The sequence below is a fragment of the Schistocerca nitens genome, chromosome 9 (genome assembly GCF_023898315.1).
Source record: "Schistocerca nitens isolate TAMUIC-IGC-003100 chromosome 9, iqSchNite1.1, whole genome shotgun sequence".
In the NCBI taxonomy this organism is placed as follows: domain Eukaryota; kingdom Metazoa; phylum Arthropoda; class Insecta; order Orthoptera; family Acrididae; genus Schistocerca; species Schistocerca nitens.
Genome location: NC_064622.1, coordinates 83,191,204 through 83,218,844, shown reverse-complemented (window position 1 = coordinate 83,218,844; position 27,641 = coordinate 83,191,204). Strand labels below are relative to the sequence as shown.

General features: G+C 44.2%; 1 protein-coding gene across 7 annotated transcripts in view; it reads left to right on the top strand.

Moving 5' to 3' along the window:
* The first annotated feature begins 238 nt into the window (after positions 1-238).
* The window catches only part of LOC126203475 (zinc finger protein 420-like), a 164,757-nt gene continuing 137,354 nt past the window's right edge, over positions 239-27,641 (top strand). For 3 of the 7 annotated variants that reach the window (XM_049937798.1, XM_049937797.1, XM_049937793.1), the window contains exon 1: positions 241-877. The gene's annotated coding sequence lies outside the window, so the exon portion shown is untranslated. Of the gene's footprint in view, positions 878-14,084; positions 14,205-27,641 lie in introns of those variants that run through there. The other 4 variants (XM_049937794.1, XM_049937799.1, XM_049937795.1 and 1 more) reach the window with 4 other exon arrangements.

Sequence of the window (27,641 nt, the reverse complement as noted above, 5' to 3'; positions counted from 1 at the left end):
CTTTAAAATGACTGAATGATACTTGTCTTGTTGGAGCGAGACCGAATAGTTTCTGCTTGAATTGGTAATACGAGTTACATGGTTATACAAAGTGTTCCATTTGTCTTACTTACTACTTTTTTAATTTTACCTCTCGAAAAATGTATTAAGTTCAACGGCATTTATAGTAAAATAGTGTCATACCTTATTTGAGAGGCAATGATTAATAACGTTTCTTCTTATAGGATGTGTTACTCTGATCCCAGATGCTACGCTCATTTCAGAAGTTTACTGTCACATGAAAATCGTATGTTATGTCCAACTCCCTACCAGACAAACACAGTGTTATGATTGCGTTGCGTCTTCGTAAACAGGCTGCGAAACATCGTCGTGTGGAAAGTTTTTATACTTTGCGTTGATCATCAGAGCAGAAAATGTTTCACATACTTGTCGAAGGTTGGCCAGAGAATCTCATGTGTGCTACTGCCTTTAGAGACTCGCACCCTATAATATTGCCGCAAAAGTTTGAATTTTAGGAAGTTTCATTTTCCCGTATGTCGAAATGTATGGTTAAATGTGGTGTTAGTTTCGTGTTCTTTGTGCATATGCAATGCCTCGAGTTCTCTTGGAAGAGGTCTGTGTTTATTAATTTTCTGAAATACTAAGTTGAGAAAGTTGTTATTGTAATACATAAATATATCAACAGAACTGCAAGGCATATAAGAAGCACCTATTATTTTGTAGCCACCAGTATTTTGCGGTTTAATTATATTCTTATTGCAAATAATCAACAACAAAAGAAATGTAAACGTCTTCAAAAATTTTATAAGTATTCAGATGTGCGGTGAACGTAAATATTTCTTTGTGTGAACGAAGTGCTCATCGAAACCAGCATTATGTAAGTACAGCAAAACAATTCTTACAAATTTATGTTTAGTAAAAAAAGATTACATCAGACGTGACTTAAAAGCCGCCACATGTCAGTATAAGTCTGTATAGATAAATTTGCCTCGCGCTTGTCAATTTCCCAGTTTACATTTATCATGGTTTACCTTTGTTGCCCAGTAAAATAATTTAAAAACAATATGTTTATTTACGTGTCAAACCTGTTTAACACATGGAGAAACAGTATTTTTTTTTTTAGAGTTTTATGTGCGCTCATTGGATCTACTTTGTAGTCGATTGGAGTGGCCTGACATTTAATACTGGTAGTACTCAAGTTAAGACCAATGCAATACAAAAGATTTTCGACTTACTCATAAGTCGTTGATTCTACATGACATTGTTTGCGGCGTTTGTTTGGAGAGGTGGGGTTTCCAGTGTCACAGTTGGGGCAGTTGCACTATGTTTTTCGACAATCAAAAGCCGACCTAACAAAAAGTGTAAATATATAAATTAAACATTGACTGATGATCATAAGGAAACTTTGTCATTGATGGACACCGAATCGACTAAATGAATGCCCACCAGCATTTTACGAGAACTCTGATAATTATGCCTTTATATTCTTTTAAAAACATTGAATTCACAGTATTAAAACAGTTCTCCTCATGATGAAATATCAATAGATGTAACATTATTCATATTTACTTTAAAAAAATGTACTTGAAAACTGTTACGGGTAGGGCATGTGTGAATTAGAATCTGTTTTTACTAGTGAACATTAATTTCATTATACTAATTTATAGATAAATCAGTAAATAACATATTTAGACCTCAAGCCACCCGCTGTGGCCGAGCAGTTCTAGGCGCTTCAGTGCGAAACCGCGCGACTGCTACGATTGCAGGTTCAAATCCTGCCACTTGCATGGATGTGTGTGATGTCCTTACGTTAGTTAGGTTTAAGTAGTTTTAAGTTCTACGGGACTGATGACCTCAGATGTTAACTCCCGTAGTGCTCAGAGCCATTTAGACCTCACTTTCTATGTGAATAACCTTGTGAGAAAGTTTTGTTACATTGTAAATAACGTACAGTACAGTGTTACTGTAAGTACTGTGTACCTAAATATTTTAAGTTTAACTGCAAAAATGTCTAAAGTTTCCAGAACATTCATAACATAAGGTACATTCCTGACATGTTTGATGTCTGGCTTTGGGAGAGTAGCAAGAAGTTTTCCAACTTTATGCAGTATACATCCTCTTCATCAACTTCGAACACTTTTTCTGAGTCTCCTATAGACCTTATACACATGAAGAACAGTCTGTGAAATTTCAGCATGCCTGTAGTTTGCTGAAATCGTTCTTGCAGTTTGAAACTCCAACAAAATAAATTTTTCTGCCACGAACTTTTCAACAGCTGGTGATGACCCCATACCTTCTTCGAAATTATTTGTCTTTAGGCCTTTGAAATATGCTGGTTCATCAGTGAATACCCAGTGTACATCTTTCGTCTGTACAGAATCTAATTCTGTATAGATGAAAGAATGTACACTGGGTATTCATTGAAAAACTTGATTTCACTTGTGTCATTCATATAATGTTTTTGCAAGATAATTATTTTCCCAGTTGCTAGATGTGCAAAAGACTTGACATCCTTTACACAGGGTAACTGCGTGCTGATTTTATTACTTATGAAAAAGTTAACAAGATGAAGTTTTCGTGTCTTTTAAGAAAATGTGCTCTTTACCTTCTTAGTCAGGGTTTTCCATACAAACTTTTTCTGAGTGCTGATGATTTTAGTAGGGAATGGAAGAAAGCACCTTTTTTAAGGGAGAAACAGCTTTGCTGAGGGTCTGAAGACATTTATGTGATTTTATCTGGGAAGCAGGTCATCTTCAGTCAGTACAAATTTTGGTTTAAGCCTTTGCTTTCTTTTTAGTTCAGCTTTCTTCTTATGGTGATCAATTAAAAAAAAATTCACAGGAGGATTTCTTTATCTTCATATTTTCCCATCTTTTTCTATCGTGTTCTTTTTGTATATGGGTACTGCATTTGCTGACAGCTTTGTGCAACTTTTCTCGAAGTTGTCTCTTATGCTTCGCGAACATTTTTTTCCCCACTTTCTGTATAAATAATAAGTTGATATTAAGTCGCAGGTAGGCACAACAAAAAGCCTTTCATAAATAAACGTTTTGACCAGTAATGCCTTCGTCAAAAACCACACACAGATGAGTGCAGTCTCAGCCAACTGAAGCCTGAGTGTAGCTTCAGTTGCCTGAGACTGCAGTCACGTGTGTGTGTGTGTGTGTGTGTGTGTGTGTGTGTGTGTGTGTGTATATTTTTGATGAAGGCTTTCGTGCCGAAAGCTTTATTTGTGACGTCTTTTTGTTGTGCCTATCTGCGACTCAGTATCTCCGCTATATGGTGAGGGGAAACTTTCCTTTTCATAATATTGTTACATTCCATCCTGGATTTTCCATTGTTTGATACGTTGATATTAGTGTGAGCTATTAAGGCACTTGTTATTCCAATCAACATAACTTAAAAATGACAAGAAGTGTTAAATGGTTTAGATTTCAGTCACAACCCAAAAAAGTTACGGGTGGGACAGAATTAATTTCAACATTTATATATGTGGCCATTTAAATATTAAACACTGCTTTAGATGTATTTATCAGGTTTTCTCACTCTTTAATTTAAAATCAACAAAATTGCTGTAATTGCTGAGTTACAGAGTAAACTTTTTTCACAGGTGGGACATTAAGTACAGAGCTGTTTTTGTAAATAAATTGCATGCTTAATATCTTACCTTTCATTAAAAACATAATATTCTGCTCTTGAAACTTAGTAATTGAGACTGCTACTGTGGCTGCCAATATAAAAAGAAAACTTTTTGCCCTCCATCCTCATCTACAGAAGTGCTGACATCATTCAATTGCATTTACTGAAATAATTTTGTAACTTTGATAATTTTTTTTCAGGATTCCATAATTTAACTTCCGTAGGTTCAGAAAACTATGACATAAATTTAATTGAAAATAAAATTTAAAAAAGTGTCAGGCTCAGTTTCACATGAAATCGCCCAGAAGCAATAACAAAGTCTTCTTAAATAATCTCTAAACAATGGATAATTTGATACAAAAGTTTTCAAAGTATTGTACTGTGTCATAAAATAAAAAAAAAAGAAACCGACATTTTGGCCACTGTTGCAATAGCTGTCTTCCGTAAATGTGGATGAAATGTTGGTTAGCATAGGGGGTTTTTACATTATGGCATGGCATGGTACTCCGAAAACTTTTATATCAACTGACTCTGGCTGCGGAAGCCTAAGCAATTGTAGTGAATTATTTTTTACTCACATCATATGTACGAGCATATGTTTGTGTAATTTAGAGAAGGCTCCTTCATAAACACTGTGTATGCTGTCGACATTGTTTTCCTGTGTTGCATTTGACTTTAAATTGGTTGTATTAAAATGGTAGTGAACACACGTACAACGCATACAGGGACAGTATGGATATTCCATACCTCGACAGTGGTGAAATAGGACCTTACTTGGGTATGAAGTTACTAAAAAGTCTGCATAATAGTGTAAATGACACTAACTGTCCAAAGAAGCTTGGGCTATCTGGTGAAAAAGGAATTATTTGGTTCTAAAGAGTATCTGTTAAACTGCATTTGTATATACTATTGTTTACACTCAAAGAAAGGAAACTCTGGGTAGGAATATCAACAATGTAGGAAAAGACAGATTGCAATTTGACATGTCTTCTTTACGGTAAGTAGCAGACAGGCACAATTAAGACAATCACATTTAGCTTTCGGCCACACCATTCGTCAGCGAGGGGGAGAGAGAGAGAGAGAGAGAGAGAGAGAGAGAGAGAGAGAGAGAGACCCGTGAACGCATTCACGTGTGTGTGTGTGTGTGTGTGTGTGTGTGTGTGTGTGTGTGTGTGTGTGTGTGTGTGTGTGTGTGTGTGTGTGTGCGCGCGCCGGCGGGCGTGCGTGCGCGCGTTTTACTGACGAAGGCTGTGGCAGAAATCTATATGTGAGTGTCTTTTAATTGTGTCTGTCTGTAACTTGATGTGTATTCTTTATGATGAGTAATGCTAGAGAGTGTAATCAGAATAGTCGCTCCTTAGGAAACAAGTGATAACAAATGTTTTCTGTTTTTGACGTGGCCTACAGTTGACTACAGTTACTGTGCACAGAGTACTCATGCAGTATTAAAAATAAAAATTCACTTAAATTCAAATATGATACCATTTGGATGCATATGCTTACATGTGTTTAAATATATTCATATTTTACGCAGAGACATGCAAAGGCTTCTTTTCATAATAGAAGTTTTGCATAGGTGATACTTTTGTGCTAGGTAATACCCTATAACAAGCAAAGGTTTGTGTAACTGTCTAGTGCTAGTGCCACATGCCTACCTCCAGTATTTTGGTTGGGAATAAAATTAAAAATGATAGCAATGAAGTGTCACATGCACAAACAGTACTTGAATGGAAATGAGTACGTAGACCAGAATGGAAAAATACAAAGAATTGTGGTTACAGTTTCCATACTCTTTGAATGATTTTTCACTTCAAGTGTTTTCATTGTCCCTTTTATTTATCAGTATTCTGATAGGTTTGATAATGTTTGCCACAAGTTCCTCTCTTGTGCGAAGCTCTTCATTTCAGAGTAGCACTTGCACCAAACATCCTCAATTGTTAGTTTGGTGTATTCCATTCTCCTCCCCCTTTTGTTTTTGCACTCTATAACTCTCTCTAACACCATGAAAGTCATTGCCTGATATCTTAACCAATATCCTATCATCCTTTCACTTGTTCTTGTCAGTGTTTTCAATTCTTTGTTTACCATTATACAATGAACCAACTCATTCCTTACCAATTAGTTGAGGGCAGTTGCCTGCCTCCCCCTCTCCGCTGTATCGATTGTGACGGAGACCATGCAGCCTCATTGAAAGATTGTGCCTTGTATTTTGATGAGTGGGCTGTCCAGAAGATCCGGGTGAAGGAAGAAGTGTCACTTGCAAGTTGCTGGCTAGTCGAAAGCCCTGCGTTTTACCATCTTGCTCTTATAGTACCATTCTTGCTACACCTCACTCCACGAAGGACATGACCACGCAGACTTGCGACCTCGGATTCAGCACAGCAGTTCTAAAATCGCCCAGTGTTACAATAACATCCCTGTCTCCTACTCCAGCTGTGCAACAAACCCCCAAGTTGTCACCTCTGGCAGCAAAATCACCTGCTACACAACTGGCAGGCTGGAAAGGACAGAAGGAATACTCCCATGAAGACTTTTTTAACCTTCCACCCAAGGATGGCATTACATCTCATGGGAGTGTCACGCTGCTCATCCGGAATGATGTTTATGGACAAATTATCTCACTGAACTTCCAGCTGCAAGCTGCCACTCTCCACATTTTCCTTCCTCACTTCACCTTTCCTCTTTGTACCTACTACATCCCTCCATCATTCGGTGTCATTAGGGCAGACTTCCTCCAGCTTATTGAGAAACTTCCTCAGCCCTTTTTGGTGCTCAGTGACTTTAATGCACACCATCCCTTGTGGGACTCTTCCAGAACCTGTTCTATCGGACCATAATGTAATACAGCAGGAATCACCCTGTGTCTCCAGGACACTTTCCAAGTGTACTGTGTCCTCGTGTGATTTTTGAACAATTTATTTGCTATTGTGAGCTTGCAGAACGTAATTGATCTTTGTCCTCCCCCCCCCCCACCCACCACCCACCACCCACCACCCTCCCGGTGCCCCCTCCCCCGGTGGGCTCACAGTTCTTTCTTGAGTTCATGCATGGCGCCCACAGAGCCTCGAGCTATTGCAGCCATTTCTTCCTACACGGACTACGTGTCCTTCCCCGTGCTCCTCCCTCCCCATACTCGCTCCTTTCCTGCTGCCCTCGCCTCCCTCTCTCTAGGTGTTCTTACTTATATTGACCTGGCTATTCACCTGGTTTCCTGTATTTCTTGCAATTTTGTTTCCGTTGCCATTTCTCTTTCTTTCTTTTTGGTCACACCTTGGGGTTTGACCTACACTTCTAAATTTTCTGTCTTTAGTGTGAGTCATTTTGGGAAGAACTCCCTCCCTAGTGTCTGTGGCATGGCTTCCTCTCATCCCGTTCCTTGCCCTCTTCTTTCCCTCTTCCTTTGCCACTGTAGCCCCTTTATGCCCCACTAGGTCACCAGTATGCGTAGCCAGTCCACGTAATGGGGTTGTTATGTACCCATCTGGCTTAGCCCTCTGACAAAAGAGGGATCACATTTCTGATACCTGAGCTGTTGGCTCCCCATGTATGCCCAGGAATGGTTGCATGTCATTCTGGAGCATCGGAACTCCCAGCAATGACCACAGTGCCGGACGGCCTTTGCTGTGGCCAGGTGCTGCTCAAGGGGAAAGCTCCTGATTGGAATGGGTGGTATCAGGGTGAATGCTTTGCGCATGAAGCATATCAAACTCTTAACAGTCTGGCTATCCTCCTACAGACGTCTCTTAGAGTGGTAACGGATCCTTGAGTGCTGCTTGTTATGACCCAGCAGTATTCCCTTCCCTTCCCTTCCCTTTCCTGGCTACCCCTTGGGAGGATGGCCAGGCTCACTGGCTTGAAGTGAAACACTTTCCCTGCTACCTGGACTATACTAGGATGGACGGGGACATATTCACCGCCACAAAGCTGCTATTTTTTCTGTAAAATTTCCAAGACAAGTGGCGAAGTGGAGTCTCTCAGTAAGATGTGGTTGGGTTCTGTGCTGATCAAATCTTCTTCTGCCACCCAATCTGCAACTCTTCATGCTTGTGATCATCTTGGTAATGTCCTGGTGTCTATCACACGTTACCAGTCTCTGAATATGGTCCACGGAGTAATTTTTTGTGGGGACCTTATCCTTCAAACTGATGAGGAACTCCGTGATAATCTGGAACAACATGGTGATCATATTGTTTGATATGTGCACTGATACTGGCGCCTTTGTTCTGGCTTTTGAGAAAGATAACGCTCGCAGAGGTGTTCAGGGTTGTGTGTTATTGGTGTGATGTGAAGCTGTACATCCTGCCACCCATGAGGTGTTTTCTGTGCTTGTGTTTCAAGCACATTTCTTGGCGAACCCTCTAGGTTGTGACTGTGGACACCCACTCCATGAGGAGCAGCCCTGTGTTCTGCCACCCATGTGTGTAAATTGTTACAACTGTCACTCTTCACACTCACCAGATCGCTTGGCTTCCAAGAAAGAAATGAAGCTACAAGAGTATAAGTCCCTAGATCATCTATCTTACACTGGGGCCTGTCAAAAATATGACTGGCTGCACCCTGTGTTGATGACCTTTACTTTCACCTCAGTTACATGCTTTACTGTCCCCATCTCCTGTCCCCTCTGTTGCAGTTCCTGGGCTCTACCCTCCAGGTGCCTCTCCCTTCCCCAGCCAAAGACATGGCCCCCTGTTTTGGTGCCCACCGCTGATGAGACCCCTCTCCCCAGCTTATCTCAGGCCGGAGTCCTGCTAACTCGACTCTGTCATGGGCCACACAGTCTGTGCGCATTCTTGGTTCTGGATATTGCAGAAGCTAAGTTCAGGATACCCCCCCCCCCCCCGCCCACCCTCCTCCCAGTGCCCCCAGATGTGCCATCTGCCCCCTTGCAACTTGAGTCTAAAATCTTATTTATGGATGTCACACCATTGTTGTTGGTGACTGTAGTATCCATTGCGCATGAAGCAGTGACCCAGTGGCATCATTGGCTCCAGCCCATTTGCGTCCCTCCGCCATGATTGTTCACTGGAACTGTAATGGATACTATCGTCGCATCCCGGAGTTGTAATCTCTTATTGCCTATTACTTGACAGCTTCTGTTAGTCTCCAAGAATCTCATTTTACTGATGGTCACTCACTGACCCTTCGGCTATTCCATGCTTTCTGTCAGAACCATTTCGGCCCTTTGAGGGATTTTGATAGTGTCTGCACTTTGGTCTGTACAGATATTGTTCGCGTGTGGATACTAGGTCGTATCACATTGGAAGCGTTTGCCATTCAGGTCCACTTGGACTGTGTCGTCACATTTTGTAATCTCTATCTTCCTCCTGACAGGCCAACGACATCTGCTGCTCTCCTCCTGCAACTCCTCCCTCCCTTCCTCCTCCTTCTGGATTTTAATACCCATCAACCTTTGTGGGGCAGTGCTTCTTCACCTAGTTGGGGGCTCCTCATTGACCAATTTTTTGTGGACCACGACCTGTGCCATCTTAATGATGGTTTCGTTACTCATTTTAGTCCTGCATATGGCACTTTCTCTGCCTTTGATCTTTCACCTTGCCGGCCGCTGGTGGCCGAGCGGTTCTGGCGCTACAGTCTGGAACCGCGCGACCGCTACGGTCGCAGGTTCGAGTCCTGCCTCGGGCATGGATGTGTGTGTTGTCCTTAGGTTAGTTGGGTTTAAGTAGTTCTAAGTTCTAGGGGACTTATGACCTCAGCAGTTGAGTCCCATAGTGCTCAGAGCCATTTGAACCATTTTTTGATCTTTCACTTTCTTGCCCTCTCCTTCCTCCTTCTTTACACAGATGAAGTCGTCCATGATATGTCTGAAAAGATAATTCGTGCTGCTGCCATTGCCGTTCCTTGCTTGACAAGCCCTGTTCCCCGTCGGCCAGATCCATGGTGGAGCATGGCCATTGATCTGCTTTCTGTGACCATTGTCATGCCTTGCAACATCTTAATTGGCTCTCATCCTCTGCTGGTCTTATTACCTTCAAGCGTCTGTGTGCCAAAGTCTGTTACTGAATCAAACAGAGCAAACGTGTATGTTGGGAACGCTTTGTCTCTTCTCTAGGTTCTTCTGGCTACACTCTGCAGCCCCCAGCGTTGTCAGTCTTCCAATCCAGGCTTGCCCTTCCGGATGGCCTTTGTACAGATCCGTCAGTTTTCGCAGAATACCTTATGACCCATTTTGCGACAGCTTCGGTGTCAGTCGCTTATCCAGCTGCCTTCCTCCTCCAGAAACAATGTCGCATATATGTTTTACTCCTTATCAGGTGGAATCCTACAGTGAACCTTTCATTGAATGGGAGCTTCTTCAGGGCCTCTCTTCTTCCCATGGTTCAGCTTGTGGCCCAGATTCCATCCGTAACCAATTGCTTCAACACCTCACTCCTCCACAACGCTAATATCTCCTCCAGGTGTTTAACTGTATTTGGCTCCAAGGCATTTTTTCCCTCTCAATGGAGAAAGAATATTGTGGTTCATGTCCTTAAGCCCATTAGCCAGACATATATCCCCTGCAAGTTACTAGAATGGATTGTGGCTCTTTGGCCCAATTGGGTTCTTGAATCTCGGGACCTTTAATCTCTTTACCAGTGTGGCTTCTGGGAGGGATGGTCTTTGATCAACCATCTGCTTTGATTGGAAACTGCAGTTCAGCAGGCCTTTTCTGTGTGCCACCAGCTTATTGAAGCTGGGATCTCTTGGCTTTTGATTCAGCAATCCTAGCTCCTGGCTTCCTATGGCATCACTAACCACTCTTCCCCTGCTCACCCCTCCTAGTCTCTTCTTTTCATTGTTTCGGGCTGCCTGTCCTCGTGTGGTTTACTGGTTGGGCTCTGCCTTGCTTCCCTCTACTGTGACTTCCCTGTCTCCTCCTCGTCCTTTTCTCCACACGTTCTCTCCTGACCCACCACCCCTGCAGTTAGTTCCTTGGCCACGGATTTGGAATTTGGATGGATCTCTTCCAGCGACCAAAAGCCTCCATCGCTCCAATGATGCTCTGTTGCTTGTTCTGAATGCTCTTATGGCAGTTTCAGGATGCCATTGCTTTTTACACTGATGGCTCTAAATCTGCTGATCATATAGGATATGCCTTCGTGCCTTCTGTTGTCACGGAACGACATCTCTTGCCTGCCACATGTGAGGTGTTCACTGCAGAATTTGTGGCCATCTATCGGGCTCCGTTTTATTAAACAGTCCACCTTCACTTGAATTTTGTTATGTACAGGCTCAGTGAGTAGCCTTCAGGCTATCACTTGGTGTTTTTTCCGTCATCCCTTGGTCTCTGCTATCCACATTCTCGCTAATCTTGGTGGTGCTTGTTCAGTTGGGCTAGGGGAGTGACCACATACCTCCATTCTCCATGAACCATACACATGCACTAAATATGGCCTCCCACCTCCCTTGTCTTGAGTGTTAGCAGATGACCCTGGCAAATTATATCTGTCCTTGGTTTTCTCTGTCAGAGTGGTTTGTTCTCTAAGATACAAGTCCTTTAATTTTCCTCTGGCATTCGAGTCCCTCAGTTTGTGTTGGTATTGGTTACCGAGGCCTTGTCCCCACCTCCACACTGGCCAGGTTCTTCCCGCCTTTTCCCTACATTTTGTCTCATCTGTTGTACTCTTTTGTTTCCCCTTTTCTTGTGTTGTCTTCCACTGGCATTGTCTGCTAGAAATCTTATCTTCTTTCGATTCTGCACCATATCTAGACTAATCCTTTGCATTTCCTGTTTCTTATTTTCTGGTTTTCCCACTGTATTCAGACTTCTGACATTCCGTACTCTGACTTGTAGAAAATTATTCTTTCATTGGTTTTTCTGTTTTTCTTTTTGTGTGGCTATCTCCCCCATGGCAGTCTCTTCCTCTCCCCCATCCTGAGAGCCGAATGGAGTACTAATATGGAACCTTAGGCCAATGGAGATATCATGACTTTTTTTTTTTTTTTTTTTCTCCAAGCCACGTGTCATGTAGATACACCTTATGCATCTTTAATGCAATGGTTTCCAATTGCTAAAAGTCATAACTGTGATTGTAAATTTTCTGTCTCGGACATATCACAAGCTTGCCTTTTAAAACTCTTATTACTATACATACACTGTTACTAAGTATCAGTCTTTTGTTTGTTTCTTTCCCTGTCCATCCATTTGTTGTTGTAACTGCTATAAATAAAAACTCGTTGATGGGTTTTATGACATTATTGGCAATTTTTGATTTTTATTTCATATACTAAGTCCATCCAGTATATATCTCTCTCTCTCTCTCTCTCTCTCTCTCTCTCTCTCTCTCTCTCTCTCTCTCTCTCTCTCTCCCCCTCTCTCTTTCCTCCCCCCTCTCTCTTTCCTCCCCCCTCTCTCTTTCCTCCCCCTCTCTCTCCCCTCCCCCCTCTCTCTCCCTTTCCCCCCTCCCTCTCTCCCCGCTAATGGGGGAGAGTTGCTGAGATGCTGAAAAACCTGAACTGACAGATCCTTGACAGTAAATGTCAGCCATCCCATGAAAGTCTACTTACGAAGTTTCAAGAACCAGTGAAGAATCTAGGAAATACTATAACCTTGTGCACGTTGCTCGGTATCACAAAAGACAAAATTTGACTTATTACAGTGCACGCAGAGGCATTTTAGGCACTCAATCTTCCCAAGCTTCTATGCAAATGGAATGGGAATAAACTGTAATATTCAGTACAATGGGAGGGTTTCTCCGCCATGCTGTGGAGTGGTTTGTATGTTATAGATTAAATGTTGATTGCATGCGGTGGTGGTATAAAATTTTTGACAGAAAGCGAGCTGACTTCAAGCTGGATTGTGATTATGAGTAGTACTCTTACTGGACGAGCTATCCAGGCTTGTGACATAGTCCCACTCAAATCTTCTAGCAGGCAATGCCATTTTCCTACTTTTGAAGTTTTGTATAGATTCTACGATGTGCCTTGCTGGATTAACACCCCCAAGAGAAAGTATATGGTAGAGAATAACTTAACCACTACCTATGAGTTGTTTCTCAGTGATCTTTAATTCTGATTTGGATTGTGTACTGTACTCAAACTTCCTTTATTATTCAATCAGTAAGACCATTGCTCACAAGATGCACAGGTCTTGGTTTGAATCTCAGCCTGCTTTACAGTTTTCATCTGTTGTGGAGTTGCACCACAGCAAACTCCCCACTGCAAACTAAAATATTTCTTGTGGGAGTACAGAGTGTTTTGTACTGTTCACAAGATTCAAATTGCATTTCCTTACATTTGGAATTGGCTGTTAGTCTTTCAGCATTTCACAAAAAAATTCTGCCGATGTTCTCTCTCTGTACCTAACAGTGTTCCTCATGAATAGCCAGAAAGCTATGAGCATTATCTCAGAAGTCATTTATATGTGTTGTGAACGGTAATATTCATATTGTACATCCATGACCTATTTTTGGTCCTAATTTAAGGTCCGAAGCTGCTTCCTTATTGTAGAGCATGTACTGGGTTCTGTGTTTTAAAAGCCTTCAGACAAATTTTATATCTGTAATGATAGTCTAGAAGCACACATTTTATTTGTTTGGGAAGAATGTGGATGGGCATTGGATGCAATGTTGATGTCAAGAAGCACGTATTCAGCATCATTGCTGCATTGAAATCCTACTGAATCTCGCGAATTAAAGGAGATTCCACTTGGTTTCAGATTGTGAAATACATGCTGGTTACTTCAGCGGATTTTTTGGTGGCTTGGTGGGTGAGTCTCAGACTACAAATCCAAAGCTCTAGCATTCAGTATTAAATGCTTCCAAGATTTTTTTTATCACTTTTCATTTCTTTCAGCTTTGAAATTGTATATATGAAAAATACCTAGTTTCGCCATTAAAAGAAGCTTGCATATTTTGGGCAAGGATTCAGTAAGTTGCTAAGGTGGAAGGAAGACAACCAGTGAACGTGGATTTGAGAGATCTGAAAAGGATATTGATGTACAAATAAACTGAGCCAGCGTGGAAGCTGGTAAGAGAGTACTGAAAACAAGTTTCAGATATTTCATTTTGTTGTGTATGACTTCTTGGACACTAAGGTTGGTTGGTTGGTTGATTTGGGGAGGAGGATACCAAGGAGCAAGTTTCAAACAAACCATCCTGGCATTAGCATGAAGCGATTTGGGGATATCACGAAAAACTTAAATCAGAATGGCCATACGTGAGTTTGAACCGTCATCTTCTCGAATGAAAGTCCAGTGTGCTAACCACTGCGCCACCTCACTCGGTGGATGCTGAGGTGGCTATTAATAATATAGTTAATTAGAATACTCTGAATAAGTAATACTTTATTAATTACAACAAAACTTATCTTTGCTTTCCAGGCTTGGCTGTAGTTGTGAAGCTGCAGAAGTGGACTTGCGGTTCAGAACACACTAAATGAGCCACGATTACTGAGTGGTGAACAGATAAAAGTTCAGACTGGTTGTACTGTGGCTTCACCACAGTCACTAGAAAGCACAAGTTTGTAGACACTTGTTGACACAGTTCTGATAGCATTGGCACTTAGGCACAGTTCACAGGAGACGGAAGCTTCTTCACTTCCCAACTGCTGACATGGTCTATGTCAAGGCAAGTAGCAGCACAATGGTGTTATTCCAACAGGGACCTCTTGGAAAGTGGGCAGGATCCAGCCTCGAACAGAACTACCCTCCTGTCCTCTGGCAATGCTATTTCAGGGCAGAGGCATAATGGTGGTGCTTCGGGACTACGGTGTGTAGTATTTTTGCGGTGGTCGGTCAATACTTCTTGCGCTGCTCCCCGATGACACCACATGCCTCCCCACCAAACTTCTGCCCTGGCGTCAGATATAGAGATGGGTCACAGCTGGTAGGGTAGGGTGGGGGGAGGGTTGGTTGGTTGGTTTGGGGAAGGAGACCAGACAGCGTGGTCATCAGTCTCATCGGATTAGGGAAGGATTGGGAAGGAGTCGGCCGTGCACTTTCAGAGGAACCATCCTGGCATTGGCCTGAAGTGATTTAGGGAAATCACGGAAAACCTAAATCAGGATGGCCGGACGCGGGATTGAACCGTCGTCCTCCCAAATGCGAGTCCAGTGTTTAACCACTGCGCCACCCCGCTCGGTGGGGGGAGGGGGTGGGATGGAGTGCTGATGCAATTGCAGAGGTAGATACCGAAACTTCAGTCACTACCGAGCACTCATCCGCAACCCTGCACCCACCCTGTGTGTGACTGGAAACGCCGACAGGGAAACCAACCCCAGGGGCACATTGGTGGCTGTAGGCACAGAGGCAGACGATGCAAGAAGAGGGGCACTGGAGACGATGTCTGAGACTTCTGGCCAGGCAACCGGATGCGACACTGTTGCTGGCTGTGTCACGGGCTGTCAGCACAACAGTGATGCTGGCAGCAGCAGCAGGTGGATGTCCACGAATGTCTCCTGCTGCGGAAATGACTGTGCTGCTGGAGACGACATCTGGGACTGTGATGGTGGCTGCTGCCTGCTCTGCTGTGTACTGTGAACAAAAAGGGGGCAACAGAATCTCTCTAATGGATTGGTTGAAGCTGGTTCTGATGTTGCCTTTGTGATGCCATCAGACTGTAGGTGATGTAGAGGGAATGGGACAACACCTCAGACACCACACCTTGTTCCCATCTGTGACCTCTGCCAAACACATGAAAGAACACTGGTTGCTGAGTCTGAAAGTGTGACTCGGAAGGAGGGACATAAGGTCTCTGTGGTGAACATCGAAAATGGAGCTGTCATATGATGTCGATCATAAAGGAGCTTCCCTGGGAGCTTTCCAACTTTGAGCAGCGTGCGATATGATGACAGAAAAACTTTCAAAGCCTGGTCCCATATACAGGACTTCTTGTGGGTCCCAGGATTAGAATAGGCCTGAGGTATTCCTGCTTGTCGTAAGAGGCAACTAAAAGGAGTCTCACATGTTTCGGCCTTTGTATGATGGTGCCCTGTAGGGTTTGACCTCCATTTTTCAAAATTTTCCCGAAGAGCGAGCCAACTGGGGATGGGTGCTTTACATGGTGCGTTGTGTCCATCGTGCTTTGAGATCTTTAGCCCACTTTCTCATAGTCGCACTTCAGTCCAACTCATTCCCCATGTTTCGGGCGAGGACGCGTTCCTGGTTGTGTTTCCCACCAAGCTCTATGCAGTGTTGCTTTTTGTGCTGACAATGACCACGGACTTCTTTGCACCTCATATCCAGCACGGTAGCCAGTCCATTGGGGTGGGGCCGCCATGAACCCTGTTAGTTGTAGGCCCCTGACAACACAGGAATCGCTCTGCTGATGCCTGCACTGTTAACTCCCCACATATGCCAAGGAGTAGATGCCCGTCGTTCTGGGGCATCGGGACTCCCAGAAATGGCCCTCCTGCCAGATGGTCTTTGCTGCGACTGGGTGGTGCCGGTGGTGAGGGCCCCTGGTCAGTGTGGGTGGCATCAGGGCGGATGATGCGCGATGAAGCGTATCACGTCATCACTTGCTGGTGATCAAACACCAGCAGTCTCTAAGCGTTCAAAGTCTCAGTACAATGCAAGAAAGTATGACCCTAAATCACTCCCCTCCCTGGCAACACCATGGGAGGAACGTCATGCTAAGGACAAGTTTGGGGAGGTGAAGGGATTGTCCAAAATGTGATCTATGTCAGTCTTGATACAAACAGCATCCTCTGGCCAGTCATGGACTTCACTCGCTTGTAACAAGTTGGGGGATGTTTCTGTTAGAATCACGCCACATAAAAGCTTAAATATGGTCCAGGGTATTACCTTCCACAGGGACTTTCTTTTGCAGTCTGACGGTGAGCTGCACGCCAATTTAGAGCGGCGACATGTTCATTTTGTGCGGCGCATCCATCGGGGTCTGAGGGGTACTCAGGTTGCCATCGGTGCCTTCATATTGACCTTCGAGGGTGACGCCTTACCCGAGAAGGTCAAGGTGATGGTCTACCTCTGTGATGTCAAGCCATATATCCCTCCCCCTATGCGGTGCTTTAAGTGCTGGAAGTTCAGCCATATGTCTTCCCGCTGTGCTTCCAGTATCACATGTCGAGATAGTGGATGTCCATCACATCCCAATAATCCATGTGCCCTGCCTCCCATCTGTGTCAACTGTGGAGAGCATCATTCACCTTGCTTGCCAGACTGCAGGATTTTACAGAAAGAAAGGAAAATCGTGGAATACAAGACCCTGGACCAACTGACCTACACTTGAGACTACGAGAAAATATGAGCGCCTATGTCCTGTGGCTATGACCTCCTCATACGCCACCGCTATGAGAACAGTTGTAGGGACATCAGTTCCGCGAATTCCAGTCGGCTCTCAGAGCCAGAAGGCTGCACCTGCCCCCTTGATGGTTGGGGGCACTTCGCCCCCTGTCTTGAGTGTCCTTCTTTTCGTCATTGCTATCGATGGACTTGTGGCCTCTGTCAGTCCTTTGGTCGCCCCTGCCCTGTATGTGGATGATTTCTGCATTTGGGTTAGTTCCTCTTCAATGGCCTCTGCAGAGCGGCAGCTCCAGGGAGCTATACGGCGTGCCTCTGCATGGACCCTCTCGCACGGGTTTCAATTCTCTCCTCTAAAATCACGGGTGGTCCACTTCTGTCCCGTACTACGATCCACCCTGGTTCAGACCTCTACCTCGATGCACAACGATTGCCTGTGGTCCCACAGTTTCGTTTCCTGGGTCTTCTTTTCGACAACAAGCTCATTTGGCTGCCCCATATCAGACTTCTGAAGGTAGGATGTTTCCGTAAACCCAATGTCCTTCGCTTCCTTGCCCACTCCTCTTGGGGTGCAGACCGTTCCCTCCTTCTCTGTCTTTATCGTGCTCTAGTTCTGTCTCACTTGGACTATGGTTGTCAAGTTTATGGTTCACCTGCTCTTTCCACACTGCATGTGCTGGATCCAGTCCACCATCGTGGAATCCGTTTGGCCACCGGTGCCTTCCCTACTAGTCCTGATAGTCTCCTGGTTGAAGCTGGGATCTCCCCCCCCCCCCCCCCCCCCCAATTTCTGTTCGGCGGTCCCAGCTTCTGGTGTCTTATGCACTCGCTATCCGTTCCTCTCCCACTCATCCTTCCTTTTCTATCCTGTTTCCAGACCATGGACGTCGCCCACCCGATTCCCGCCCTCGGGCAGGTTTACAGGTTGGGCTCCGCCTTGCATCTTTTTGCCGTGATTTTCAGCTTCCTTCTTTGTCCCGTCTTCCTTGCTCCCTCCCCTCCATGCCCCCTTGGTTAGTTCCTCGGCCTCAAATTCGGATGGATCTCTGCCGAGGTCCGAAAGATTCCATCCCCCCGATGGTGTTCGGTTCCTTTTTTCGCCAAATTTTATGGGAGTTTTGGGATGCTGTTGTTTTTTAAACTGATGGCTCTAAATCTGCTGATCATGTGGTGTATGCCTTCATGTCCTCTGTTGGAACGGAAAATCATCTGCTGCCACCTACATGTGGGGTGTTTACTGCAGAATTGATGGTAATTTCCCAGACCCTTATCTTTATTCAACAGTCCCAACACAACCGCGTTTTGTTATGTACGACTCAATGAGTGGCCTTCTGGCTATTGACTGGTGTTTTTCGCGCCATCCCTTGGTCTCTGGCATCCATGACCATCTCGCTGATATTCACCATGCTGCTTGTGCTGTTGACTTCCTTTGGGTCCCTGGCCATGTGGGTATCCCGGGTAATGAGCTCGCTGATCGTTTGGCTGGGGGAGCAGTCACTTACCCCCCCATTTTCTGTAACCCCTCCTGCAGCGGATTTACGGCTTCACATCAAATCCCACTTCGCACAGTCATGGGCCAATTCTTGGGAGGCTACTCCCCTGTCTAATAAACTTTGTGCGATTAAGGTGGCACCTGGCCCATGGCATTCTTCCTTTCGCCTCTCCCGAAAGTACTCGACCACACTGTGTCGTCTTTGCATTGACCATACCAGGCTGACCCATGGTTTTCTTTTGCGTGATGAGCCACCCCCACTTTGTGGTTGTGGAGCCTTCCAGTCAGTAGCCAACATTTTGGTTGAATGCCCCCTTCATTTGGCTCTGCGTGCTAAGTACAGACTCCCCCGCACTTTACCTTTTATGTTGGTTGACGATTCCCAGATGGTCTCTCTGGTTCTCGGTTTCCTCTGGGACAGTGGTTTTTATTCTCTGTTTTAAGGTTTTTAATCTCTCTCTGGTGTTGGGGCAGGGCGGTGAGTGTTGGGGTATCTCCCACTGTAAGCCGTGTTTGGAGATTCCCGACTCACCTCCCTGACCGAGATCCTCTTTTCTTCCCCTTTTACTCTGATTTTACCCTTTTTTTTAAAGGATTGGTTAGTCTCCTTTTCCCATACGTATTTCTACATTCTAGCGGTTGCACCTTTTAAGTCGCAGGTGGTCTTGCCTCTGCTGCTTCAGCATAACGTTGGGTTCGTTCTCTTGCTGACTTCCCTCATTTTGTTTCTACCATTGACAATATGACTGCCCTTTTACATTTTTATCCTTTTCCCTTTTATTGTTCTGACTTTCCTGAGATGTCACACTAGCGGAATGGACCACATTTGAAACAAGGGACTGATGATCTTGCTGTTTGGTCCCTGAAACCCCAACCGACCAACCAACCAACCAACCAACCAACCAACCAACCAACCAGCTTCTCAAAAGATAGAAGCAGGAGTGTTGGGAGAGATATGTCTCGACCATTGGGTGGCATATGTCACCTTCCCAAGTCTGGACGAAGATCAGACATCTTTTTGGGTACCAGACCCCAACAGTTGTTCCTGGCATTAACATCAATGGCATGTTATCTACGGACACAAACGCGATTGCTGAGCACTTTGCTTGAGCCTCTGCGTCAAACTACCCCCTCCCCCCCCACCCCAGTCTTTCGCACCCTCAAACGGAGAGGATGGAAACTAAAGTCCTCTCATTCGCTACATGCCACAGTGAACCCTATAACGCCCCATTTACAGAGTGGGAGCTCCTCAGTGCCCTTGCATGTGCCCCGACACAGCTCCGGGGCCAGATCGGATCCACGGTCAGATGATTAAACATCTCTCATCTGACTGCAAGCGACATCTCCTCATCATCTTAAACCAGATCTGGTGCGATGGCATCTTTCCATCACAATGGCAGGAGAGTACCATTATTCTGGTGCTTAAACCCGGTAGAAATCTGCTTGATGTAGATAGCTTTCGGTCCATCAGCCTCACCAACATCCTTTGTAAGCTGCTGGAATGTTTGGTGTGTCGGCAGTTGGGTTGGGTCCTGGAATCACGTGTCCTACTGGCCCCATGTCAGGGTGGCTTCTGCCAGGGTCGCTCTATCCCTGATAATCTTGTGTCCCTCGAGTCTGCCATCTTAACAGCCTTTTCCAGATGCCAACACCTGGTTGCCGTCTTTTTTGATTTACAAAAAATGTATGACATGACCTGGTGACATCATATCCTTGCCACATTATACAAGTGGGGTCTCCAAGGCCCACTCCTGATTTTTATCCACAATTTCCTGTTGCTTTGTACTTCCCATGTCCAAGTTGGTGCTTCCCATAGTTCCCCCCATATCCAGGAGAATGTGGTCCTGCAGGGCTCCGTATTGAGTATATCATTTTTTAGTGGCCTATAATGGTCTAGCAGCAAGGCTGTCCGTCTCACTGTCTCTGTAAGAAGACGACTTCTGCATTTCGTATTGCTCCTCCAGTACTGGTGTTGCCAAGCGGGGCCTGCAGGGAGCCATCCAAAAGGCGCAGTCATGAGCTCTAGCCCACAGTTTCCAGTTTTCAGCAGCAATGTCATGTGTTATGCACTTCTGTCGGCGTTGTACTGTTCATCCGGATCCAGAACGTTACCTTACTGACAATCCACTCACCGTAGTGGAGACACATGGATTCTTAGGACTGGTTTTTGATGGCCGATTGATATGTCTTCCTCACCCCCGTTAGCTTAAGAGGAAGTGCTGGCTGCACATCAGTACCCTGCGCTGCCTGAGCAACACCAACTGGGGTGCAGTTCGCTCTACGCTGCTGCAGCTCTACAGAGCTCTTGTTCAATCCCGCCTTGACTATGGGAGTGTAAGTTATGGTTCGGTGGCACCCTCAGAGTTGTGTTTACTCAACCCAGTGCACCACTGTGGTGTTCGCCTAGCGACAGGAACTTCTAGGACGAGTCCGCCCTTCACAAGGACGCTGGTCACCGGAGTCCCTCCATTGCAGGTTAGGCATGCGGAATTGCTCTCCAGTTACGTTGCACACATTTGTAGTTCTCCTGCTCATCTGAATTACTGTCTCCTTTTCCCACCCACGGTGGTTTATCTCCCTCATCGGCGGCCCAGGTCAGGGCTTACAATTGCAGGTGGGGTGCAATCCCTTCTCTCCAAACTGACGTCCTTGCCTTTACTACCTGTACTTGAGGTTAATTCACAAACACCTCCATGATGTCCACCTAGGCCATGGCTTTGCCTAGATGTTTCACAAGGCTCTAAGGACTCGGTTAACCCCACTCTCTCTGCTGAGTCTCTTCCTCTCGATTCTTGACATGTACAGGGGCCATGAAGTGGTTTACACTGATGACTCGATGGCTGATGGTCATGTTGGCTTTGCCTATGTTCATGGAGGACATGTAGAATGGCACTCCTTACCAGATGGCTGCAGTGTTTTCACTGCAGAGCTGGCGGCATATCTCGTGCTCTTGAGCACATCTGCTCATGCCCAGGCAAGCCATTTCTCCTGTGTACTGACTCCTTGAGCAGCCTTCAAGCTATCGATCAGTGCTACCCTTGTCATCCTTTGGTAGCGACCATCCAGGAGTCCATCCAGGAGTCCATTTATGCCCTGGAACAGTCCAGTCTTTCAGTGGTGTTTGTCTGGAACCCCAGGTCACGTCAGAATCCCAGGCAATGAACTTGCCAACAGGCTGGCCAAACAGGCTACGCGGAAACTGCTTACAGAGATCGGCTTCTCTGAAACTGACCTGCCTCCATTATTATGCCGCAAGGTTTTGCGCATTTGGGAGATGGGTTGGCATAACCTCGGTATGCATAACAAGCTGCATGCCATTATGGAAACTACGAATATGTGGAAGACCTCCATGCGCGCCTCTCGCAGGGACTCTGTGGTTCTCCGTTGGCTCCGCATTGGCCATATGTGGCTGACACTTGGTTACTTCCTCCATCGCTAGGACCCACCTCGGTGTTGCTGTGGCTCACCAATGACAGTCGTCCATCTCTTGTTGGACTGGCCACTTTTAGCCACCCTGCGGTGGACTTTTAACTTTCCCAGCACCCTACCTTTGGTGCTTTCAGTGTGGAGGTTTTAATGTGTTGTAGAGTGGCTGGCTTTTCCTTTTTATCCTTATGGTCAGCCAGCCATGGTAACCTGCTTTCTTGTTTTAACCTCTTCTACCTGTTTCTGGCAGTTTTGTGGTTTTTCTTGTCCCCTTTTGTGCTTTGTGGTTTTTCGTGTCCCCTTTTGTCCATTTAAGTGTTTGTTGCCCTTCAGTCGTTGTGGTTTTACCTTTCATTCTCTTTTGTGTTGTAAGTATCATTGTCTTATTCTCACCCTTGTGCCGTTGTTTCCTTCGGAACAAGGGACCAATGACCTCATAGTTTGGTCCCTTCCCCCCCTCTTTTAACCAACCAACCAACCACCCACATATGCGTGGCTCAAAACTTTTTCACCTGTGGTTTGAAGGTCTTTATGAAGTGTTTGGTTTCACTATTCGACTGTGAATGAAAGGACACTGTAATGATTTGCTGAGCACCATTGTCTACACAAAGCTGTTCAAACTCCTGAGATGTGACTGCAGCCCATTATCCGACACTATCACCTCATGTAAGCCTGCAGTGTAGAATATCGATGTAAGAGCTGACTGACTTGGTAGACTTAATTGGAAAGGCTCCTTCTCATCCCGTCTGTTAAGTCTTCCCTGATCTGCAGTTCTGCGGGTACCCTGACCACCAAAACCATCATATGCTTTACCCTGATGGGGTATTCATCTCCCACAGGGGAAACTCATATCTGGTTTTCCAGCAGCAATTTGTTTGCGGTCTATCCGCTCTAACCGGCCATTGAACCCTCTCATCAGGTTACCTTTGCGAACCACCTTGTGGTACATACTTCATCCAAAGATGTGGCTGGACTTTTCCATTGGAAAAAAGAAAATGATAGACCCGTATACATTGTAGCATTTGCTTCTCTTATTTCTTGGCAAATTTCCTTTTTCCACAGTCATCTGTACTGGAGGCTAAGTAGTCAACGGTCACATTGTAATGCCTTCGTACATTCCGGGGCTATGAACAACACTCACTGTTATTGGGATTTAGTATTTTTACAGCAGAATTCAAGACCAATATTCCAAGACCTCCATCCACTCACAATTTCAAAAATTTCCTAATCCATACCAACACTCTAAGCAGCCTGCAGACTGTAAGCCAATGCTGTCCTTGGAATCTTTTGGTTTTGACCATACATAATCTTCTTTCACACCTCCATGATACTGGAAGCTTGACTGAACTCCTCTGAACTGTTTGGACCCAGAAGTTGACTTCGCACACTGACTAGACCAGGTGGGTGTGATGGAGGGGAGAGGGAATGTTTCTAACTTCCCCAGATGGTTCCTCAAAGATGAAATTAGCAGTCCATCTTTTTTTCTGGAAAACTTTTAGGCTTTGATTGTTAAAGGAAAAAGGGACTGACAGCCTTGTTTAGTCCCTTTCAACATGTGTAAAAAATCATTTGATAGAGCACTGTCAGCACAATATTTTATTGTGGTAATTCCTTTAGATATCACTGGTAATCATAAACTTTTAATTGTTGTAGTGATCTTTCTGTCTGTGCAGCTCTTTCTGTTTGTGCAGCTCTTCATGGTGGTCTAACGTGTGTATACCGTTTTATTTCTGAATAACTACTCCAGCTTACATGAGCTTGAACCTTCTTCCTGTAGTGAAGCTTTGACCTCGGTCTAAAATTTTTTTTAACCTCCCCCCACCCTCCCTCCCTCTCTCCCTCCCTCCCCTCCCATCCCTCCCTCCCTCCCTCTTCCCCCCTCCCCCTCCTGCATTATCAAACTGATGATTTCTTGATGTCTCAGCATGTGTCCTTTCAATTGATTTCTTCTTTTAGGTTACGATCGACCCATCTAATCTTCAGCATTCTCCTTTGGCTATTAAACTACAGTCTAGTTTCTGTACAAGTTGTAGATAACCTGTTGCTTCCAGTATGTTATTCCTAGTACCTCCAGAATTTCAAATATTCCATCACCATTGTGAAAAGCTCCTTCTCATTCTACAAATACTGTAATTATTGGTTTGCTTTTCTTCAACCTACCTTCCAAGATAAGTTGTAGGATCAGTATTGCCTCACTTGTTCCTATATTTCTGTGGGACCCAAATTGATTTCTCTTGAGGTCATCTTGTAGTAGTTTTTACTGTTTATTGTAAATACTTAAAGACTTATTAAACTGATGATGTACAATATTCACTCCTGTCAGTACCAGTCTTCTATGAAATTGGAATTATTACATTGTTGTTGGAACCGTAGGATATTCTGCCTGGTTTCATAAATCTTTCATTCGATACAGAACAGTCTTTTTATTGGTGGGTCCCTGAAGGTCTCAATAATTGTGAGGCAATGCCATCTACTCCAGGGGCCTTGTTTTGACTTAGGTCTTTTAGTGCTCTATTAAATCCATTCTGACCAGTAGCATATCATTTATCTCATCCTCATCTACTTACTATTCCCTTTCTGTAGTATTGTCTTAAATGTAGTATTGTCTTAAATGTCTGAAGATGGCCTTGTAAGCCGAAAACTGGTTAACACAATAAAAGTAATACTGTGGAACAGAAGCAAACTCGTGCTTTTCATTTATTATTGTCTTAAAGTTAATTTCCCTTGTATACCCCTTCTATTAACTCCTTACACCTTTCAAATTTTCCTTCTTTGCTTGTTACTGGTTTTCCACCTCAGCTTTTGATATTCATACAGATGCTTCTCTTTTCACCAAAGTTTTCTTTAATTTTGCAACAGGTGGTATCTATCTTTCCCATAGTTATGTTTGGCTTTACTAACTTGCATTTCTTTTCTAGCTATTTCTACTTTACCATCTCGTTTTTTAGACTGCAATATTCCTTTTTGATTGCTTCATTTACTGCATTTTTATACTTTTGTCTGTTGAATTCATCATTGTGTGGGCTATCCTAAGATTTGTATTGGGCCACGTCTTTTTGCCTAGTTGTTCCTCTACTGTCTTCACTGTTACGTCTCTTAAAGCTACTCATTCATATTCTGTTTGTCGTGTTCCTTTTTCATTTTGATCAGTTATTGCATTGCTCCCTTTGAAATTCTCAATGAATCCTGATTCTTTCAGTTTATCCAAGCACCACTCCTAAATTTCGTACACTTCTGCAGTTTCTTCAGTTTTAATCTGTGGATTACAACCAATAAATTGCAATCAGAGTGCACATCTGCACGTGGAAATGCTTTGTAGTTTAAAATTTGGTTTTGAAATATGTTCCTTGCCATTATGTAATATATCTGAAACTTTGAAATTTTGTCACATAGGAAAAGATAAAAATAAGAGTTTAACTGCGGTGATGAAACTTGGTCATGATGTTAGTCTTACTCTTCATTTTATCCTTCAATGGGTCACTTTTTTCCCAGTGAAGGAGACATTGGTTGTAATGGTTTGCATTTTGGCTGTTTGGGATATGTTCCACCTCAAAAATCACTTCATTGTCATTCCAGAAAGATTTATCACACAATGATTTCTTCGTATAAGAAAGGAGAAAGAAGTCACTTGTTAGGTGAATACAGAGAGGAGTAGGATTAGGCAAAATTTGATAGCACAAAATGTATGACTGTGTCTGTGCAGAATGAGTTTGCGTGTTGTCGGGGGCGAAAGCACTTCCTTGGACAGTTTCTTGCAACTCTTCACCTTGACAGCATTCTGTAACCTTTTCAGATTCTCTCCTTATGAGCAACATATGTAAGAAACACACAATCACAGTCTCATAAAAGACTCTTTGCCTTTTCTGATGATAATTGGGTTCTTATCCTTTTTTTGGCAGTAGTGAGTCCATATTTCCACTACTTGCTTTGCTCCCTTGTCTGAGGTCATAGGACACACCCAGCACTCGTCCGTGGTGATCAGGCTCTGAAAGAAGCCATCTAGATAGTCTTGACACAGCTGCAACATTTCTGTTTCTGCCTCAGTTTGGCCGACTTCTTAAATGGGTGTGAGCAGTAGCGAAATTGAGGCCCCTGAGAAAGACAGACCATGGTGTGTGTGCCACATCACGTAGCACTGCAGCTCTTAAGAGCACCAGCAGCTGTCTCTGGCAGGGAGCGAATAACTATTTCAGATGAGTTTAATAATTCTTAACTGCGTGTTTAAATGCATGCAAGTTCTAGAAAGCACATAACAAAATTGAGACCTTTAGTGGGTACCTTTTCAATTAAATATAGATTTCCCGTGGGTGCTGCACTGAGCCGAGCATTCATGAAATTTGGCAGAAAAACTGACTAGTGTGATGTCACAAGTTCATTGCAGGCCCCGTATGTCTCATTGGCCCCAAGCAAAACCCACCACATTTAGAATGTCATGCAAGATATTGAAAACTGATTCATAATTGAATTTCACTTTTTCCACTGTAGTCTTCATTGTGTTACATCTGCCTTCAAGCACCAGGCTCCCCAATTCACTTATTATTCCCAGTTCTTCACGCAGGTACAGTCTGCCAATTTTACTCTTCATCATTCAGCCTTGTTTGACCACACTGCAAGTGTTTGTACCACTCACCACTGTGTCATATAATGTGCATTGTTGCTGTACACTTCTACCAACTCAGCATGGATTGTTGCGCCATTGTTCCTCTTCTAGTGTAGGAAAGAAATTACCACATACATGATACTCCACTTGCCCTCATACATATTTCACTGTATGGTGAGAAATTACATTTTGAGCTTTACTTTTAGCTGTGGCTATGCTCTTATTCACTACATCACTTGGTACAGTGAGGACGTTAGTCCTGCAAAGAGCAGTTGGAAGCTGACTGATGACATAGGAACAGTAGAAGAATGTAGTGACAGATTGAATATATGACTTTGTCTAAAACACATGTTCACATAAATTCATTACATACAGATATCCAGGTACAAATCTTAGTTACACACACATGTAAGAAGTTATTAAACCCTAACAAATTATGTGAAATGAAAGGTGTTCCTAATAGAATTCGTATTTTACAAGCATGTAGTGTAGTAGAATCATCAAGGAAAGCCAGTGTTTTGGAGGACAAACCACCACACCATAGTGTGAAGGAGTAAACTACGAGGGCAGTTCAATAAGTAATGCAACACATTTTTTTTCTCGGCCAATTTTGGTTGAAAAAACCGGAAATTTCTTGTGGAATATTTTCAAACATTTCCACTTCGTCTCGTATAGTTTCATTGACTTCCGACAGGTGGCAGCGCTGTACGGAGCTGTTAAAATGGTGTCTGTAACGTATGTGCGTTGCAAACAACGGGCAGTGATCGAGTTTCATTTGGCAGAAAACCAGGGCATCTCAGATATTCATAGGCGCTTGCAGAATGTCTACAGTGATCTGGCAGTGGACAAAAGTACGGTGAGTCATTGGGCAAAGCGTGTGTTATCATCGCCGCAAGGTCGAGCAAGACTGATCTCCCGCGTGTGGGCCGGCCGTGCACAGCTGTGACTCCTGCAATGGCGGAGCGTGCGAACACACTCGTTCGAGATGATCGACGGATCACCATCAAACAACTCAGTGCTCAACTTGACATCTCTGTTGGTAGTGCTGTCACAATTGTTCACCAGTTGGGATATTCAAAGGTTTGTTCCCGCTGGGCCCCTCGTTGTCTAACCAAACACCATGAAGAGCAAAGGAGAACCATCTGTGCGGAATTGCTTGCTCGTCATGTGGCTGAGGGTGACAATTTCTTGTCAAAGATTGTTACAGGCGATGAAACATGGGTTCATCACTTCATACCTGAAACAAAACGGCAATCAGTGGAGTGGCGCCACACCCACTCCCCTAC